We start from the raw sequence: 19,707 nt of genomic DNA, 5'->3' as shown, positions 1-19,707 counted from the left end.
GAATGTGCCATATTAGTGGAGTAGAAGATATGAATTAAGATAGACTTACTGGTACTAATTCGCAAGGACCATCACAACTATCAGCAGATTTGCAGATGGAGATCATGTGTCTGCAAATGTAGTATCCACAAAGGTTGGTCCCTGCTTCTTGCTGAGGACACTAAAAGTTTTTGTACATAATTAGTCATGTATTTGTAGTGTTGGGAACAACCTAACCGGTGTTAGATGTATTATTTTTTCTTTGGACAAAATATAAAGAGGTTTAATTAGAAGCTCGAACATTTGACTGGCGTAAGAAAAGGTATTTGTAGATCTATTGGATAAATTTTCCGAAAATAATGGATTTCGGTCTGTTACCGGAGAAACGATCTCGTGCTGCACAGGTAGTTCCCTCTTGAACAGCTTCCCTGGTTTAGTTTTCCACAATGCAAGCACACTGCAAATGAAGATGAATTTTGACAACATCAATTATTGAACCAGATATGAATGCATATTATTTCAACATCATAGAATTCAATACCTATCCATGAATTGCTAAAGATGCGTCAGATCCTGAGCGTTTGTTGACTCTCTGAGAGAATCTATGTAGTAAAATGTGTTCTTGTTTGGAACAATGAATACCAATATCCAGTGATGGCTACATATTAAGAAAGCCATGACCTTATGAATTATGTTGAAATCTGGAAGACAATCAGTGTATGTGTGGTTGTTTACTTGACTCACCTTTCATGATATGGCCAGAGAAATGCTTCTACATGGGACGTGTTTTCGAAGATACGGACGACTGTGTTAACGGTCTAGTCCCATTCGTCCTTACCATGTAATGTTGTGCCATTTGCTAATGCGGGATCTATGAAATACACACTCCGCCTTTTTCTTCTCTGCGCGTTCAATCCCCTAAGAGGAATAAAATGCAGTTAGCTATTTATAATTTACAACCTTGTATGGAGAAGTTGATCAGAGTTTGTTAAGTACTTACAAAATCAGGCATCTAACAAGAGTGGCATCAAGCTCGTTGAAGTTGAAGCAGAGATGTAAGTCCTCGAAACTCACATCAAATGAACCAGCATCGTGTCGGAAATGATCTCTGTTGAAGTGGACTAGCAAACCATGATGACATGTTGACTTGATCCATGCAATATTCATGTAACTTGCGGCAACTGGAGCTGCACTCATCAAAGTATCACCAACAAGAAATGGCTGGCCATGGACGTAATTGCGTACTTCAAGTATGTCTGCTTTACTTTTAGCAAGTGCCAATTCTACTTCTTCATCATCCATCTCGTCTGAAATAATATTACCCCCCAATTTGAACAACCTGCTATTAATTTGGTTCCAGGCGATGAGTGCTTTAAGCAAGAGGCAATCGTTCTCTTTCTTCTTCACTCTCCCGCTGCGCTTCATCACGGGTGTAGGCTTTCTGGCCACTTCCTTCTTGGTACTTGAAGCATTTCTGGCAAAACGTCTGGTTGCCTACAAGGTAGGCTGCCGAGCAGACGGTGAAGCTTTGATGGACTGCTTAGCAGACGGTTTATCTTTGCCAGACCGCTAAGCTGGCGGTGCTGCTGTGACGGATTGTTGGGCTGTAGGAGCAGAGGCATCGGACTGCTGACCATGCATTTAAGCTAAGTCTCATTTCTACGCAGGTGGTGCCAACTTGTCGGTCTGCTGAGGAGGCTATGCCAACGTGTTGGTTTGCTGAGCAGGAAGTGCTGGCGTATTGGTATGCAGATCACGCAATTGCAGACCGACGGACTGATGAGCAGTCGGTTCTGGACCTACAGACTGCTTAGCAGGTGGTTCCGAAGCATCAGACTGCTTAGCAGTCCGTTCCACCAGGTTGGTCTGCTAAGCATGTGCTGCAGCTGGGTCTCCCCCTACTGCTTCAGCGGCCGGCATCTGAACCGGTGGTGCGTCTTCAGCAGTTGTAGGCATTGCCACTGGCTGCTTTGGGGCGGAGGAAGACATGGCCTGTACCCTAGAAAGTCAGGCCGGCTGATCACAGGTTGATGCATCACCCGTCGGATTACGAGTATTAGGTTCTTTGGGGGAAGCACGTGAGAGCTGTTGTGGCAAGGAGAGCGTCACCGGTTGAGGGGCGACATTGGTTGCTCTTGGCGGGGCTTCAAGGATCTCACTGATGAACTCTATTTCCTTTCGTGGCAACCGAATGTGATGTAACAATGTTTCTCCAAGGTTCTTTGCTCATGAAGGTCTCCTAGGAGATTCTTGAGGGCAAATTCATTGAATCCAGGCTTTACTTTAGTCACGTAGCACTTCACACAGCCCGACTTCAATGGCACATTGTTCACCAAGAGGCCCTCTTCCAAGAAGGGTGGGCAAACCCAGGCTGTTGCACATTTTAATGTACCTTCATAATGTGTAAGCACGCCCTTCAATATGTCTTTCATTCTAGATAGATCAGATATAGCATCATCACGAGCAGCAGCAGTCTCAGTGTCGCTGGGGTCAACTGATGCACAACTACTCTTGTGTTGTGTTGTCACGCAATAAGCAGCATCCTCCATTCCCGCCTCCCCTCCCATTTGCTGACTATCTGTCGGTGTTACAGTCTTCCCAGTCATCATTGACTACTCAACATCCTTTCGAACAGCCGGATACATTTCCTTCCTCAACCTTTCATACAATTCATTCTTCTTCATTTCACTCTTCGCTTTTTTCATGTTGAGCCTCTCTTATTTGCTGAGTGTGAAAGCCCTCTTGTGCGGGACAATAACACATATACCCCTTGCACGACCAGGGGGCTCTTTTGTTTCCAGAGCAATGGACAGAATGTCACATGGCCCTGAGTTCCTGTAGAACCTTCCAGGGATCTTGGAAGCCTCTACCATCACTTGATATAGTTTTTTGTCATGTGAGTTTTTAAAGTAATAAGTTCCGTCATCACGCCTCATTGCATGTGCCCGCAAGTAGTCTCTGGCGCGTTCTCCCCTGATTTCACTAAAGGTCGGTTCCCACCTGCCGCTACTGCTTCTTTGTCCTCCTAGTCCCATATCGGTTTCATGTCGTAGTATCCTGCCACACCCATACAGTGGGGGTGTGTGCTCTTCTTCTGAGGTTCCGATTGCTTGAAACTCTTCTCAGCATACTCTTTAGTTGCCCTGACCCTTTTGAATTTTTCCCAGTCTACCTGTGTAATTTGGGGGTATGCGGGGATCTGGTCCTTGGCTTCACTCAAGTACTTCTTGTACAACATGTGCTTCCAGTTTCTCCAAGCATCCCTAGCCTTCTTCAGTGCAACGTGTTCCACCTGCATTCCCCACAGCTCTGGCACATTGAAGTGATCCATGATCACCCGGACTATCTGTCGTCGTGTTTCTGTGTCAGCCTTCCGAAACCCCGGCAGATTTATGTTGAGCCTTGCCCCGCCAACAAATCCACACACACTCCTAAACCTCGTGCGTGCTTTATCTGGTTTAGTTGGAGCCCAAGACTTTATATTGATCTCAGTTACTTCATATACACCTTTAGGCTGGTGTGTGGGCTTCCTTGGAGCGTACCTCCGTGTCCTGACCGGAAGGGTAATTGCTCCAGCTCTATCCCATTAAAGATTACTTGATCCCTTACCATCTTCCGAAGACATAGGGTTGTCGGAATCAGATGAAGATACATCGCCTGAAGCATGAGTGTTGTCGCTGCTATTCGGCATCTACAGAGAACACATGCGAAACTCAAGAAAGGTGGATAAGCATAAAACTAACAGATTGGTATCAAGCTTTCTAAACATGCCATGCAATAATTTAGAAAATGTACGACTAATTTGTTAAGTTTGTATGACTCGGGCGCCCGCGATCTATAAATCGGAAGTAACTTATTGGAACAAATACAACTTATATGTACTAGTTAGGAAGGTAGATAATTAACATATATACGCTCTTCGTTATTTTATTGCCAATTTGGGAACATATGGAATGAAATAGGAAGAGGGATTGCAAGGAAATATGCCTCACCGCGATGGAGAGCAGTAACTAACATGCTTCTTAATGCAAACCCGGTCGGACCACAGGAGAGGCGAGGATTACAGCATCGATATGCTCGAGGGTGGCTGGCGAGCAGACGAAGACGCTGAGGCATGGGTAGCCACGTGTAGGGAATGGCAATGGAGGTAGGCTTGACGCCGAAGAGCGGGCACACGGCTGGGGTGAGCACGCCGGCGCCGGAGAGGGTTCTGATGTGGATCTGGGGGAGGGGGAGCTGGCGATGAAGATTGCATGGACGAGTTGAGTGAAATGTGGGCGGGCCATGGGGGGTGTTGGCGGCCTAGGTGAAAAGCGTGGAAAATATCCCCGATCGCCGCGCGGAAAGGCGTATGCAAATGGTTGCCTCTAAGCGCTCGTGTGCAAAAAGAGAGAAATTTCATTTGAAATGAAGACGTACTAATTTTGAAATGAAGATGTGAGTTCATCGTTTCGCTTCTAAATTTTTGCCATGTTAAGCAATCACCATTATACCACGGGTTTGATTTGCTGGCGCATTTCAGGTCTCGTGTGCTATATGTTAGGCATTTTTTGGCATTTACCGTGCATTTTGGCATATAAATCAATTCCTAGGCAGACTGCATTTCCTATCGAAAGGGATGAGGATTGTCGTTCGATCTTGGAGCATCCAATGGTGCAGACGTACGATCCGTGGGGTTTGGGTTCTGGCCAATCAGAACGCACAACTCCGATCATGGGCGCAGCAAGGGGGGGCATCGGCCACGGTTTGGTAGGCACATGGCTTTCATGAGTAAACCGTGTGCTATTTGAAAACATTTACATTAGCTAACAGCATAACCGGGTGGTGAAGGAGTCATTGGAGGAGGAGGAACCACATAAAAAATCACAACCGAAACTGCATATGTTGTCGAAAGGGATGAGGATCGCCGTTCGATCTGGGTGCATCCAACGGTGCAGACTACGATCCGTGGGGTTCGGGTTCTGGCCAATCAGAACGCACGACTCAGATCGCGCGTGTGCCATGGGGTGCATCAGCCACAGTTTAGTGGACACGCGGTTTTCGTGAGTGAACCGTGTGCTATTTGAAAACATTTACATCAACTAACAACATTTTTTTGTTTGAATGAAAACATGAGTTCATCGTTTCGCCTCTAATTTTTTTATATATACCACCACTATGGCCAGCCTTTGTATAGTAGGGAAGTATCATATATACTAGAGTATCATGCATATGATACTACATAGTGTATGATACTACGTGCATACCTTCTTATAGTGCATATATATAGTATCATAGAGCTAGTATATATATACCATAGATGACCGTATTTATGGCCATGTGCATGACACAAAGTAGTATAACATTTATATTATGGGATACCCTTATATTATATATGTTACAGTATCTATGTTACTGCTTCTTTGCCAGACATTAGCATATTTGCTATTCTCAAGTGCATGATACTGGCTATGATACCTCCACTATGGCCACCCTAATAAGGTTGGCCGTAATGGGAGTATCAAGCGGCATCATATGCATGCCAACTAGACTTTTTGGATGATGTGGCACACAGTTAAATGAGGAAAGAGAGGGTGTGGGCTGGGTATCATATCATGATATACTGTATCACATATTAAATGTTGTACTACTTTGTGTCATGCATGTCAATTAATAAGGCAACCTAAGATACTAAGACTAGCCACAATGGGTAGTGTAACATGCCCATGTTACTATTCCATGTTACTACCTCTAGAGTGGGGAGTAACATATGTGTGGTAACATGCGCAACACTTCATTTCTAAAGCTATAGACTCATTTTGCCTTGATATGTGTGATGTTACTCATACTATTAGAGTAGCCACAATGGGAGTAACTTCAGCAGTAACATCAAGTCCAACTAAGCAAATATGCTTATGTGGCAATGAGTTAATGAGGAGAGGTAGTTTGAGTAACTTAGCTAGTTACCGTAACATCACATGTCTCAATGCACTATGAGTCTATAACCTAATAAATGAAGCTTTGAATGACACCACACTTATGTTACTACCCACTATGAAGGTAGTAACATAGTCTAGGGATATGTGTATGTTACTAGTGTATGTTACTATGCACTATGGCTAGTCTTAATTAGTATCAAGCTATGTTACTGCCTCTCTTTCTTCATTTATTGCTTGCCACATCATCTATTTTATCTAGATATGTGTGATGTTACTACCTATGTTACTCCCACTGTGGGTATACGTAGTCTAACTTATGATACTATGTGCACATTATAGAGGTAACTAGCTAGTACTCCCTCCGTCCGGGTTTATTAGGCCTCTCAGCAACACAAGCATGCATGTCCCTTTTTATAAGGCCCCACTTTGGAAAGGTGCATGCATGCAACCATTTCATTGGTTGCATTGAAAGCCATTGTCGTTGGGGCCATGGTTGGAAAATTAATACACTTCATGCATGCTTTTTCATTGGTCGCATGCATGTGAGAGAGTGCATTGGGAGTGGAATGGAATAATTAATGTGAGCAAATTACTATGTGTCTTGGTCTAAGAGAAGTTGTCTTTAGGCCCAATAAACCCGAACGGAGGGAGTATCGATCATATACTAGTATCATGCATGACACATAGTAGCATATATATAGCATTTATTATGACACACGGTTTCATGATATGATACTTAACCCTCTCTTTCTTCATTTAATTCTACGACAGCTCATCAAAATTGCCTAGTTGGCATGATACTAGCTATGATATCCCATTACGACCAGCCTAGCAAAGAAGGTGTACAGATCATTTGTGCGTCGCTTTGCGAGTTTTCGTCTGTTTTTTCGAGAAGTAGGGAGAAGTTTCAAACATTTCGGACGCGAGGTGTGGCCACTGGCGTAGGCCTAGTTGATATTTTAATTACAGGAAATACAGATGGAGTCCGGACATCTCATCAAAATCAATGTGTGCATGTGACGTGCTATCACAACCCCGTGGAAAAAAATGGTAAAGTTTGGCACAAGCTTTGACGATTGTTCCTTCCAAACCGGAGCATCTCACATGAAGGATCATGGTTTCCCAAAGGAGACGTGTCAATTCAAACTCCTGTGGCCGTTGAATTCATCATTTGGCCCATAAATATTTCCACGGTACGCAATCACCATTATACCACGAGTTTTATTTTCTGGCGCATTTTAGGTATCGTAAGCTATATTTAAGACATTTTTTTGAGTTTAACGTGCATTTTGTGCATAAAAATAAAATTACAACCGGAACTGCATGTGTTGTCTAAAGGGATGAGGATCGTCGTTCGATCTGGGAGCATCCAACGGTGCAGATGTATGATTCGTGGGGTTTGGATTCTGGCCAATCAGAATGCATGACTCAGATCGTGGGTGGGGTTTTGTCGGCACACGACTTTCATCAACGAACCATGTGCTATTCGCAATCCAGATTGCATACAATTTTTGTTCACACATATTGTAGTGATATCAATTGAGTTTGCTACCTCTATGATATAATAATAATAATAATAATAATAATAATAATAATAATAATAATAATAAATAGTTCATATTCATTGCCTGAGCTGACAGCATATCAAGGTCAACATATTAACGGTTCTTACATCAACAGAAACCGGGCATAACTCACAAATTCAGTACACGTGATAGTTCTAGATTGAACGAATTAAGTTTCAGGGTAGGCATAAAGACTAGTCTTACGGCTTAATTCCCATGTACATGGGGGAATTGGGATCATTAAGTTGACCCTGAATGAACTTGGGTTTTTTGATGATTTTATGCTTCTCTGTTACAGGGTTGCGTGATCCCTTGGCTGGCAACTCATCAAATTCATCATACTCGTCCTCATCGGCAACATCGTCAACACCCAGTACCCTCCTCTTCCAATGCATCACTACATGGCCGTTCTTATGCAAAGGGTCTTCCGCAAAGAAAATCTGTGTAGCACCGCTGCAAGAATGAACGGGTCCGCATAATATGTCATCGTTGTCCTATTAACACGGGTCTTCCTATAATCATCAACCTTTACTTGACCAAGAGGGATCCATGAGCACCTGAATAATTCCACCTTAACTTTCACATAGTCAAGCTCCCAAATCTCTTTGATGGTTCCATAGTATACCCTTTTATCAGCTTCATCTACAGTCATGAATTCTATTTGAACAGAGCTGTTCTGATATGAGGTCTTCTCATCACATTCATCGATGTAGAATGTGTATCCATTTATGTCATATGCTTGCTACGTCAACACCATAGGTGATGGCTTTTGTGCCAACCACGTAGCAATGTCATTGATGCATCCTTGTGCCAAATGCTTCTTCAGCCATTGGGCATAGTTCTTACACTACAAAAAAAATACACTTCCGTGATGATACATGTTTGTCACAGTAGGTCGCATTTTTTATCATGCATGTACATCCATTACGATTTTATGACAGAATCAAGATAGTCATACCTGTGCTGTCGTAGAAGTGTTCCATGACATTACCAAAATTATCATCACGGAAGTGTCCACTTCCATGACGATAAATCGCGTGTCACAGAAGTGCTTTCGTCAAGGGTGACCGACACGTGGCATCCACCGTAACGGAACGCCGTTAAGCTATCGGATCGGGTTTTGGATCCGATAACCCGTTAACAGCCCTGACCAATGGGGATTTTCCACGTGTAAAATCATCATTGGCTGGAGGAAACACGTGTCGGCTCACCGTTGGGACACATGTCATCCACTCATTGGACAGAAGGCGCCTATGATACGTCGACACGTGGCACGGCCCAACAGAGGCCCATTCCTGTGAAAAGTCCGGCCCGTTTGACTTGGTCAAAAGGTGGCGGGCCGGCCCATGTAAAGCCTGTTAACGGCTTGTTCGCATATAGCCCATTTACAGCCCGCTAACCCAAGGCCTGTTATGCCCTATCCGAATTAGGCCCAGTAGCGTCATCTGGGCCACCCAATATGATTCTAGCCCGTTTTCACTTCTGGCCCATGTATGTCCCATGATGTCTTTCGGCCCATATGAGGCCCTATGTAACTCTTGGCCTATTAACGGCCCGTGGTGAAACTGGCCCGTAATGAACAGTGTATTACTTTACACCCATTAACGGCCCGTGGTGAAACTGGCCCGTAATGAATAGTGTATCACTTTATACCCATTAAGGGCCCATTATTCTGTTGGGCCATTTCCAGCCCATGTTATCTTTCGGCCTACTCAGAGCCCATTTATTCTAGGGCTCATTTCCAGCATTCATTTACTTACGGCCCGTTACTGTCATTTTCTGCTTATGGGCCAAATTCAGCCCATGGTTACAGTCGGCCCGTTTGTGGTCCGTTAACACGTTGGGCTGTTTTCATAGCGTCATGAAATACGGTCTATTAACGATGGCCCGTTATGGTCGGCCCATGAACGGACGATTCCAACTCTAGCCCGTTTATGGCCATAATGCGGCCTGTTATTGGCCCATGTTTGGCCAATCGATCATACTGCCCGTATAAGGCCCATTGATGATACGACCCGTAGAAGGCCCATTGTTTGCACAGCCCGAAGAAGGCCCACTGTTTCTACGGCCCGTAGGAGGCCAAGTGTCACTACAGTAAATATTAGCCCATGGTTATTGTGGCCTAGTTTTGAAAAATAGGTTATTGCAGCCACTAGCAAACCGCGGAAAAAGAACTGCAATGACTACAAGCAAACAAATAAACAAGACAACAAGGAAATAAATACGCAAGCAACTTACGCTAGGCTATCACGGCTATCACACATATTACATCCACTGGGCATCAAAGTTCGCCACCAGTGCAAATAAACGCGCCGACAAAAGAATATACAAAACTGAGAGCACTTCAGAAGGCACTAGGCCTGGCCAGGTCGGGCCCCCCAAACAGCTGAAGAAGCTGAGTAGACCTCAGTTGTGTCAACGGTAGATGCATCAACACTAGATTTAAGGCATGATGGTGCGCACGACAGTCCTCTGACATCTTCATTGCATCTTTGACTCCAAGTCGGAGCTGAGATGAAGCAAGCCTTTCCGCTTTAAGTTGAGACTGAAGAAGTCGAACTGATTGAGGCAGCGACTGCACAGAGGTTGTCTCACACCTGCTGGTGAGTAGCTTCAACTCACTGTCTTCATCAAGACAGGACCTTGGGGTCATCTCGCTGTCCTCAAGATGGTTTGGCTCACTATCTTCCCTAAAGTTCTGCCTGGCGTAAGAGATACGACTCTGAAAGAGAAACAAGGAGACACGTAACAGGTTTCACAATTATATAAGCAAATAAATGGATCTGTTCTGCATAAGGAACATGTTTTTACAACTACAATTTGAAACTGGTAGTTGTTGCAAACATCCAATCAGATGTAAACAGCAAAGCAAACAGCAGTGGAGGCAATGATGCCTATCCAAATCTATACTAGAACAAAGTTTGAAGGCTTGAGAAGGATGAACTTACATTACATGTTAACACGGGCTGGACAAAGCCCTTCTCCATGTTGATGGAAGGATAATTCAATAAATTCCCCAAAGAAAATTCTTTATAAGCGTTGCCATTATTCTACATTTTGCAAAGAGTAAATATAGATCAAATAATATTGGAAGAAACAGAGGATAATGAAGCTCAGGTGCAGACTGATGATACATAATCAAATAGCAATTAATTAAGTACAGCGTTACAAGGCAAAAGGGAGAGAGGTACTGACAAGAGCAATGCAGAGCCCATTATTGTTTTGAGATCGTATGATCCTTTGAGCAAGGAGATTCATCTGAAATTAGTTTTCATACAAGAGAGAAGGTAAGGCACAAGCAGAAATTTAGGAGTTCAAATTTTGAATTGATATCATAGACAGTACCTGACGCTGGGCTCCCAGCAGTTCTAATAGGGGTTTGGCCACTGGAGTAGGGGTAAAGTGTGGTACAGTTGGGCCTGTGTTTTCTGTGGCTGCTGATCTATCTGATTTAACAGGTACCACTACCTTTTCCAAATACCTAGTTTGTACTCCTTGAGGATCTGCACTCACCCTCTTCCTTTTGGACATCTATCACGAAAGAACAACATTTGACTGGAAAAACATAGTGTGACGACACATGGAATAGGTACAGAAAATGGATAGTTATGGCATATACTCATATATGATGCTTAAACTAAGCAGATGGTGTAACAAAGTAGAAGAAATGCAAGAGGTCAGATGCAAAATATGTGCGACCAATACAACTTTGCAAAGTTAGAGCAAGCACCTTGATGGGTGAATAAGATAGGCCATCCTCCACCATGCCAAGTTTGTTAGCCAGTGGATCGTTCCGCAATATTCCTCTCGTGCGCCCATTCTCATATTCATTTTGATAATGTTCAATATCTGACATGCATGAAAACATAAAAACAAGTGAGATTTTCTTTGTAATGCAGAAGTGATTCTAATCCAATACTGCCTCCCTGTAAACCCCTTTGTGCTATCTCTGCAATTCTTTTAAAAGATGCCATGCATGCTGTAATTTGTTGTGTGCATTAATATAATGTGGCCTACTCCTCAAAATATGAGAGCTCCAGAAGTGATGACACTTCGCAGATGATAGCTTCAACATATAGTAAAGAAGAACAAGTCGACCTGACCTGACAGATTCAAAATATACTAAGGGAGAACAACTCGACCTGACCAGTCGACCGCAAGAGAAGAGTATCATCTTAAAGAAGAGCAGAAGAGCAAGCAGATTGAAGATATTACAAGTGTTTCAATACAATGTCGGTTGGCCACCCATGATAAACCAGAGCGCACAGAGAAATACTATTCTTTCCGGTCTCTCCATATCTGGCTCACATGCATTTTGAAACTAAAGTAGGAACATTTAGCTAACCAATTAAACATCTCTCAGTTTTACTAATATCAGCAATAATATCAGATATGAATTTGTACAACTAAGCTTGTTTAGCTCGATGGGTGGAGCAGTGCTATTACGACACGAACCACGTAGGCTGATTGTGGTCATCATAAAATGGGGAAAACATAAGCATGATCAGTACAGTGTTGATCGTGGCAGTGGGATGGCAGATCTGAAGCTGCAAACCGCGCAAAGGGTAGTTAGCAACCGATGTTTGCTTTGAAATAACAACTAAGATTTGGTATGGACAAGAAAGTACGGTCAACAAGTGACAAAGAAATGCAATTATGATGTCTCTCTATATGTCGCGACATGCATTTGGAAACTCAAGTGGGACCTTTAGCTAACCAATTAAATGTGTCGGTTAACTAATATCAGTATCATATCACAATCATATTTGAACAACTAAGCTTTCGAATTCTGAGTGTTGTGTTGTTTAGCTTGAAGGGTGGAGTAATGCTAGTACGACAGAAAGCACCTACGGAGATCATAGTAGAGTAGATAAAAGGGGAAAACCCTAAGCATCAAGAGAAAAATCAGGAAAGTGGAACTAGCTGGACCAGTGGGTGGCGCACATGCTTTTCGAAACGAATATAGGAACATTAGGTGACCAATTAAACGTTCTCTGTTTTAGTGATATGAGCATCATATCAGATTCGTATTTCAACACGTAAGCTTTGGGTTGAGGTCTTGAGGGGCAGTGCTAGCATGACACAAAGCACCTATGATGATGGTAGTGAATATAAAGGGGGAAACCATAAGCTTTACGAGTATAGTGCCCGTGCCATGGCGGATCTGAAGGTGCAAACCGGACAAAGCTACTTCGCAACCAATGTTTGCTTTCAACTAGCCACTACGATTTGGTACGGACAAGGAAAGTACAGTAAACAAATTACGATCTATTTTCCGGGTGAGATCAATAACTTAAGCACATATGAAAAAGTACCACCTCTCTTGCGACGCCGTGCAGGCCTATGCTGATACGTTGAGGGTGTTGCGGGTGCGATGGCTGTCGGTGGCGGGGAAGAAGACTTTAGACGGCAGACGGCCGGGTCAGGAGATATATCCTATTGCCATGGATGAGGCGGTCGTAGGAGCGGCAACGGAAATGTGGACGACGGCGCCGATGAAGCGAGAGGAGGAGATGAAAGGATCTTGGTCCAGCGCCGTGGATGAGAGACGTCCATCTCTTGCAGTGGACGACAGGGTAGGGGTAGCGGCTCCAGCAAGGTGGAGGATGGGGTAGCGGACGGAGGAGGCTGGCCGTAGTGCGGAGGTTGTCGTGACGCCGACGGTGTATGAATGGGGAAATGTAGGGGAGGGGGGCGATCTCAAACTTTGGGACGCGCTTCTCTGAAATGGGGGAAAGTTACGAACTTATCCTTCGTTTAAAGTTTCAGACATCGCGTCGGTTGGGGATAGGACGGTAATCTCGCATCTCCCAAATATTTGCCGGTAACTATTTCGGGCGAGAAGAGGGTGTTTTGCCGCCCATGGTTGGCGCCCACGGTGTATGAACGGGGCTGACAGGTAGGGCGGTTGTGTCACGTCTGATGGAAGTTACACATCTGCCCCTATTTAAAATATTAGCCTACATCGATTTCGGACGAAGAGAGTTTGTTTTGCCGCCCACCGTGTATGAATGGGGAAATGGAGGAAGAGACACATGTCTTTCGGACGAGGTTGAATCAAATATGTTTTGCCGCTCACGTTTGGCGCCCACCATGTCTGAATGGGCTCAGAGGCCGTCGTGTCACGTCTGATTGAAGTTACTAGTCTACCCCTATCAAGAGCAGTGTAAATCCGGACGATAAGGATGTCAAGTGTCAGGGGTAGACAGTAATTTCCATCTTGCAAACACTTGCTTTGGACAGCCCACAAATTATAGTGGGTGTTTAGCCGCTTCGTTCAAAACTTGGGAGAATTAGCATTCATGTTTGCCCTGGGACCTGGCAAACTAAATTCAAATCTAGTTTGTATCCGATTACGAATATCCACAGATAATTATACATTTTGTTATTTATTTCTTCAAAACCACAACCAAGATTTATTCCACCTTTATATATGATTATGATTTAGAAATACCGTGATCTTCGAATTCAGTAGGTTGGATACACTCTGATTCAAACAGTTATTTCATCCAATACAATATGCTCACACGAAAAACAGTTCACCTTATGTCAATCATACAAGTACTGAGGATTACCTCGCCTAAAAAATTCGGATCATTACAACACATGGACAACATGGAATTCCGGACAACATAGGGGGTCTTGCAACATAATCCATTCAGAGACATGACACAACATGCAAGTACAATAATCTAATGACAATTTCAACTGGTATCTAAAGAAGAACCGGGATTACCTTGGGCTTCAGATAGCAGAAACAGCAGGACCTCCTCCGTCTTCAAATGCAACATTCTTACTTCCTCCAATTCTTGGGTTGCTTGCATAATGCGTGCCGCTAATTCCGTAATTTCCAGCCTCAAGATAAAGATTACCTCATTCATGGCAGCCACACCATCTCTTTCTGCCTCTAGTAGAGCCTCAAGCACTATAATATCTGTGCTCAGACTGCTCTCCGGCGGTGTTGCCTCTGAACTGCTACCATCTGGTAACATGGATGGCGCACTGCTTCCACAAATAGATTCTGGGGTTGTACATTGTGTCCTAGTGTGAACGGCATCCTGAAAGGTTTCCGCTGGACATAAGTAAGAGATAGTTATCGTATGATCCAGGCAGTAAGCTTACATGGTAAACGACGGACGAATTATTGCCGAGCATGGCAAACTATATTTAAATGGTTCGAAGCAGCATCAGCCGAAAAGAAATTAAAATGGTAAGATGAAAGTTGAAAGGGAGTGTACAACCGCTATATTTAAGTTGCCAAGGCATCTAAGCAGTTGAAATAATCTGAGAAAGCACTTAACAGTGTGGCCTCATATAAACTACGAAGACAGTCTTGTGATGAAGTTGAGAGGAAAAGTTAAGGACTCAAATGAAATAGGCATGCATTTCTTTACGATAGTACAGCAGGCACTGCTGACATATTGGCCAACTCAGGTATAACGTAACAACAAACAAGCATTCGAATCAAGCAATACAGCAAAGCAGACAACTGAACTATTTGTAATTCGGTAGGATTACACGTTGAGGGCACAAGCCAAGAAAGCAGCCCACTCGCATTACATTTAACATGTACTAAAACACACTGGCTTACCATATGTTGCTGTGAAGCCTAGCTGCTGTTGCAATGTTCTTTGAAGATATCGTCAGCATCCCGTGGTTGCAAATCTAGTTGTTGTAGTTTATTCTGCACCATCTATTTAGGTAAAATTAATTTTAATCGCATGCACTGGTCCGAATTGATCATCAATGGTTCATCTAAACTAATGAAAGAAGGGTGTGTGCATACACGACAATATATCTGCTTCCCTCTATTTTTATGCTTGTTCGAGGTGCCAGCACCAAAAGAACAAATATTTTGCTTGATGGGGTTGGCAGCTCCATAATTAATAGAAGCATCAAATTAGTCATGCAACTTGGGAAGATCAAGAACACACAAACAAGTAATGAACAGAGGCTCGGAGCAGTGATGTAATAGCTAGCATCAGAAAATGTAGGGTAAAACGAACAAAAAGCAGCGGAACCACATGCTAGTTTGCTGATGTGTAATTAAGCATAGAGAACATTAAGCAGTCTGATGGAACCAACAGGTGGCATCAGAACAAAACTAAAGCATATTAACTATATGTGCACTGGTATGTAATTTAACACATGTAACATGTTCACTGCCAGAAGTATGGCCCTACAGGTGCAAGCAGAATAACGCGTCTCATGAAAAACTGAATGATGCCCTGAAGAAATTCAAAGGTGCGGTGCTTATGCTAGGAAAGTGAACGTAGGCGCCGGCCGTTGGATAATAGTACCTGATTCTCGGCGGCGTATGGGTATCGTTGTCATACTTGATAGCTAAGGATCGTCGATGGTGCTCGTGTTGCGGTTGAGTTTGGGCCGGCTGTCGCCGTCGCTGAAGCTGCTCCGGTGCTACGGTTGCGGCGCCTGTCGACATACAAGAAAGCTCATCTGTGGTAAGTGAACAGTTGCACGATAAAGAGAAAAACCGAAGGAGTACAAATCGAAATAACCTGATGAGGCTGTGGCGTCGGTAAAGCAGGGCCGGTGGAGTTGAATATGGCGTCCGTGGAGCGGGTCCGGTGCAGTGGACGAAGGCTTCGGCGGGCGCGTTGTATAGTGCTTTCGGTGAGGCGGATCTGTTGCGTCGGACGAGGGCTTGTATGAAGGGCCAGCGAAGGGGCGGACGAGGGAGTCAGTGAAGGGCCTACGCTGTGGTGGAGGGCGCCGGTTAAGCAGATCCGGTGCGGTGGACCATGATGGCGGTCAAGGAGATCTGGAGCGGTGGACAAGCCAGTCGCTGAAGCGGCTCCGGTGAAGTGGTGAGTTGGCAGTTGGGGGTTCCAAGGTGCGGAAGGTAGATCCGGCGGGGTGTGAGGTCCACCGCTGCGGCGGAGGACTAGATTCGGCGGCTTGCCGTGGTTGGGGGGTCGGGGAGGGGAAGGGGAGGGGCTCTGGGGAAGAATGTTGGGGGCAAAGAGGGGAAAACAATGGAGTTACCAAAGCAGCCCTTTTCCGTTCATGTGGCAGGGGTAAAACAGGAATATCGCAGGGCTAAACTTTCGGGCGCGTGATATTTCGATGTGAGCGGGAAGTTTGAAAGCTTTTGGCGCCTAAAATTATAAGTATTCTGCTCTCGTACGGCCGACTATGATATCATGGCCGACAATTTGTTTGTTTTGCACGCAAAAAAATGTGCAAGTTTTGAAAATCAATGTCTCCAACTCGAAACTTAGATTGTCCATTCAATTCAAATATGGATCATTGAGCTACTACAAGCAAATACCATCATACGGTCCAATTCAAATGAAATTCCAAATGTGTTTATCCTAAATATGATGACAAAAGCAAAAATGTGTATGTGTATGAATAAAGTGGATGATTATAAAGTTTGAACATGCCCGTATGTGTATATCTCTAGGTTTGATATATGAATTTGAAATCACGAAATCCCGGCTTAAAAAATGTACCTCCGTTTAAATGAATTACAAAAGCTAATGATGGAGTCGAATTCCAAAATTCCAATCTTAGGTTTGTAATTCTGGTACATCAAGGTATATCACGCATGTTCAAAAGTATCGTTATCTCATAGTACAAACTGTGAAACAAATGGATCAACCATGAGTGCACAATATCTCAATTACGCTAAAGTCCCTCAAATATAGACACCTCACTCTTTATCTGAAGTCAACCCCCCCCCACCACCACACACACACACACACATAGAGAAGTCGTTCTCTCCCCCAAACACCAACACACGAGCACATTAACACCCCTCTCTCTTGTAAAGTCCGGACCCCAACATAGGTCTCTATCACTTTGTCTCTCGGGCATGCACACATCTCTTCCCTCACTCTCTAGGTCTCCCGCTATCTCTCTTACCCAAGCACACGCACTATGTAGAGTGTATATTTCCCATACACACAAAACGTCGCCCCCAAACGTCTATCTCCCTAGTTATGTGGTTCTCGCGCACTCACCTCACACACCACCCCCACTGCAAACAAGCACACTTTGTCTCCTTGTGCACCACTCTCCTCTTTCTATCTCTCCCACATGCGGACCCGCCCCAGCTCCTTCCCTGCATACATATATGTCGTGACTCTTTGCATAGCTCCCTAATGTATAATCGTTCTCGATTTCGCACATTGTTCTCTACACCATCTATTCTAGATCTCTCATGAAGTCCCTATCACACACACGATGACTCGCTTCCCTTGCGTCTCCGTTCATAGGCCAATTTCGGACAACATCAACATTGTCTCCCTATCTATACGCCATTTATGGACACAAACGACCCCTCTCGCCCCCTCTCTTCCTCTCTCTCTCTCTCTCTCTCTCTCTCTCTCTCTCTCCGTCGCTAGCTCTCTCTTTCTCTCGCTCTCACACCCCTCTCCCACACACACACTCGATGTCTCTTCCAAATAGTCTGCTCCCCCAGCCCGCACCCGTGCTATCCCGCTACTACACATGTCACACCATTCCCCCTTCCCTTATACTAGGTTTACATCATCAGTGGTCTCTCTACTCCACGTACACTCTCTCCCTCTCACACACAAACGCGTGCACAAACACACACAAACACGCACAAACACCCATTTATCTGGATCCTCATCTCTCCCCATGTCCGCATGTGTATCTCACACACTCACTCTCTAATTATGTATATGTGTCTCCATGTTACACAACACAAAGCCCCATGTACATGTCTCTCTCTATCCTCCACACACATAGACACAAAGAATCTGTTATCATTGCCTCAGTCTCTAACATATCACACACGCACACTGTCTCTCTCTCTCTCGCAAACACGCTCATCAAGGGTTTCCCCGTGAATAACTTACCGTCTATTCATCAACAGTCGTGGCAGTACGGCGAACACGAGACGTGAAAAAGAATAAATCTACACGTGCTTAGACCACCTAGTATGACTACTAGGACTAGAGCAAGCCAAAAAGCGCGCCGCCGTCACCCCCTCCTTGTCGGCGACGGGAAAATCTTTGTTTTACACAGTCGAGAAGTCATTGTGCTAAGGCCCCACATGCCGAGGCGTTGAATAGAATGTAGATGCTAGTTTACGGAAGCAAGTATCGATAATACGTTTGTATCTCCATACTTATATTTCTTCTCTTATAAAAAACCGAGGTGGTGATGATGGTACGTGTGCCATCTTGCAATATAGACCGTCCGATCTATATCTGACGGATGGAAATTAAACTAAAAGATACCCGCACCCCTCTCCACATTTGCAGACAAGGCCTTCCCTCGTTCATCCCTATCTCCAACAAACCTCATTGTTGAGCAATTAAGAAAGGAAGCCTCTGGAACAAACTGGCCTGGTGGCCGCTGCCGGCGTCGTCAATCCCCATGCCTCCGCTCAGTCCGACCACCAACCACCACCACACCCCACTCCTCTTCACCTTATCTCATATTTCTCGAGATATCATTAGTTTTTACACATGGGATTACTCCCGCAAGGGTCAATCACAACAAGTGTTTTATAAAAAAATGCATCTTGATGTTCCGTGCAATGCACGGATCTTGCTAGTACTCCTACACAAGACTAAGTTGGTGATGCTGGTGTGTCTGCCATCCGTCGTTTCTGACCATTAGATCTACATCTAACGATTGTGAGGTAAGTTGTTGCCTTTTCTCACCAACATCCCACTTGTCTACCAATTTGCAGAAAAACCCATAATTAGTATCTTAAAACCAACCACATCCCTCCCTGACCTCACCAAAGCAGCCCAAGGAATATATTCTAATTGAAACATATGTATATCAAAATTAGAGTGTTTTGTACCAAGTTTGTGAATAAGTATTATTCTAATTATGATTCGTTGCAACGGACATGAACATTGCTAGTATTTCCAACCATGCATTTTTTCCTAGTATTCCATAGTTTCGAGTTTTCCATCAAGATATTAGTCACTCATGGTTGATATTTACTTTCAATCATGTACACATATGCACTATGTAACTAGCCTTGCTTATTGGCTTCCAAAGCTTAACTTTCACTCCTACTTACAATATGTAGAGTATTTAACAAAAAACTACCACTTTCAACCAGCCCTAGGAAGAATCTATTGTACAAAAAATAGCAAAAACATACCCAAAATTTCTTAATCCACGCCAAAAACTACTACCTAGTACTCCTACCGATTAGGTTCGTTTAAACCCATTTATGACAGGGTTGGCCCACACGTCCTTGCTGACGAGGCAGCTTAAACCAACACATT

The sequence above is a fragment of the Triticum aestivum genome, chromosome 5B (assembly GCF_018294505.1).
Source record: "Triticum aestivum cultivar Chinese Spring chromosome 5B, IWGSC CS RefSeq v2.1, whole genome shotgun sequence".
NCBI lineage: Eukaryota > Viridiplantae > Streptophyta > Magnoliopsida > Poales > Poaceae > Triticum > Triticum aestivum.
The sequence above is the reverse complement of the archived record's forward strand: the minus strand, read 5'-3'. Positions refer to the sequence as shown.